The sequence below is a fragment of the Dendronephthya gigantea genome, unplaced genomic scaffold, assembly GCF_004324835.1.
Source record: "Dendronephthya gigantea isolate DGI-Jeju-01 unplaced genomic scaffold, DenGig_1.0 000886F, whole genome shotgun sequence".
NCBI lineage: Eukaryota > Metazoa > Cnidaria > Anthozoa > Malacalcyonacea > Nephtheidae > Dendronephthya > Dendronephthya gigantea.
In genome coordinates, this window is record NW_021163896.1 from 24 (window position 1) to 2,247 (window position 2,224).

Genomic DNA, 2,224 nt, shown 5'->3' on the forward strand with positions numbered 1-2,224 from the left:
CATGATGCTCTTACTTTTTGCCTCTGAATCATGAGAGGAGATGATTTTCATTGTCACTAAATCTTATATCAAAACCGGGTGAGCTGCTGGTGGCTGGCGCTGGTCCTTTCTTATTCGTAGATAACAAAGACAATGCTGGTGATATTGGTTCATATATATATATAATATATATATATATATATATATAATATATATATATATATATATATATATCAGTAAATTGCGCCGAAGCTCGAAGGTGATTCCTTGTTGTCTGACAACCTGTTTTATTTTACAGTCCACTGATTGGATTAGGATATTCCTATTAATTAACTCTCTGACAACGGAAAAAACTTTTCTTTGTTATTGGTTGAGTTTACCGCTTTGACCAGGTGTAATGTTCATATGATATACTTCGCACGCGCGCTCTTCCCACATCCAACATATTGAGCTTCAATTGTCAATGCCAGTAGTTTTGAGAGGGAGTTTATATATATAGATATGCCACAAATGAAAAAGTGGTCGGTTCGCGTAAGGCAAGGCAAGGAAAGGCGTATGTATATGTTGCTGGAAAGCCGCTAGCAAAGACAGGCGTCGAGTATCATCAGTGCTGCCGGCGTGAAAAATGAGGATAATAAGCCTCTCAATTAAGGTATGTATTAAGTTTCGATATTTTGAAACCTTTTTGATATTAGCTAGCTTTAGGCTTCTCGGATTTATAGTAGGTAGAAAGAAAAAACCCTCCTTTTTAAGAGCAAAGCTATAGGCTGGAAGAAAAATATAGCATATATAAAGGCTTTATTTAAAGGCATGCTATGCACATGTATATATAGTTATATGTGTGATCAAATTGCTTGAGACTGCATGTCGTTATCTATATTTGGTGACCGCTGAAATTCCATTTTCGCGCTGCGTTTTCATTTTGTTTCATTGGCGCTTCGTATATGATCCCTGTTTGCCCGAGAAAAAACGAAGTAGGCATGTCATTATTTATAGGGATTGAATAAAATGACAATGTCGGTGTCGTACTGTCGTAGTACGAGTAAAGTACGAGTATGCAGCTGAATGTATGCAGTAGCGTAGGCAGCCCGACGATTTGTCATGCTATGCTAATATTTTGGTGTTCATTGACTGTGAAAACAATGAATTTATAAAGGCAGGAATAATTATAATAACTTGAAATTTAGATAGCGGGACAAAATCTTTAGGCTGGCTACGCCACTGCATGTATGTGATCAATGTATATAAACACTCTCCTTATTATACAAGACCCTTGTCCCGCCGAGACTGTTTTGATACCAATAAAGTACTATATATAAATTAATAAATGCTTTTTATATAGCCTTGCGCTTAAGCGATATGCATACAGGCAATGCGTGAATGCCATGAAAACACAAATTTAGGTTTTTGTGGGCAAAAGAGGAACGTCATGAGTATTGAAAAGTTTTTTGTAAATTAAGGGGCGTAAAAAATAAATTTAAACAGATGATAGTTAGTAATTTGTTAGGCAACCGCCAACCATGTGGTGTGTGTTCCTGATTGTTCCAGTTTGTGGAGTATATATCCACAATCAAGCGTGATTTTTGGCACTTCACTTGATGCACGTAAATTTTAGAGGTTTCGATGCACGTAAAAGCGTAGCCTGCCGGGGACCTATAGTTGACTCATTTTGCTTTAATTTGAATTTGAAGTGTGTATAATTTCACTCGCAATTTCCTGTTATGTTGACAAACACAAGCAGAGCGGCTGGCATCCTTCTGTCCAAACAATGCAGAAAATGTTACTGTGACACTGTGTACGCAATTCATGTAGCAGAATACTGTAGCTAATGGTTAATCGTTGTCCTTTTTCACTCTGTAGGGAATATATTAGCAGGCATGAACGAGACTGTTGAAGCATTTGTTGTCTTCATGCATGCTTCGGTATCTGGGCGAATTCTGCCAGAACACTTCAACTTCACGTTTGGCAAGGTCCCAAACTTCATTTGTGTCAATTCGGCAAACAGAGAATTTGAGACATGTTTGCGGCTGGTAGAAATGTTCAGTCACTCGGGTGACTGGATATTGGATGTTAATTTACCCGAAGGTATATATAATACGTTATATATATGTAAATAATATAATACGTTTCCCGCCTGGTACAGTATTGAACATTTATTATCATCTTTGTCAAATCTTTTTCTTGCAGCTGGCGGTGTTGCAGCAGTCACGATCAAACGCAATTGCCTCATTCTGGTAAAAACAGA

General features: G+C 37.5%; 1 long non-coding RNA gene across 1 annotated transcript; it reads left to right on the forward strand.

Moving 5' to 3' along the window:
• Window positions 1-528: 528 nt before the first annotated feature.
• On the forward strand, window positions 529-2,224 carry LOC114544631. Its single transcript, XR_003690480.1, has 3 exons — window positions 529-631; window positions 1,840-2,064; window positions 2,167-2,224. It is a non-coding gene; the product is annotated as an uncharacterized LOC114544631 (long non-coding RNA).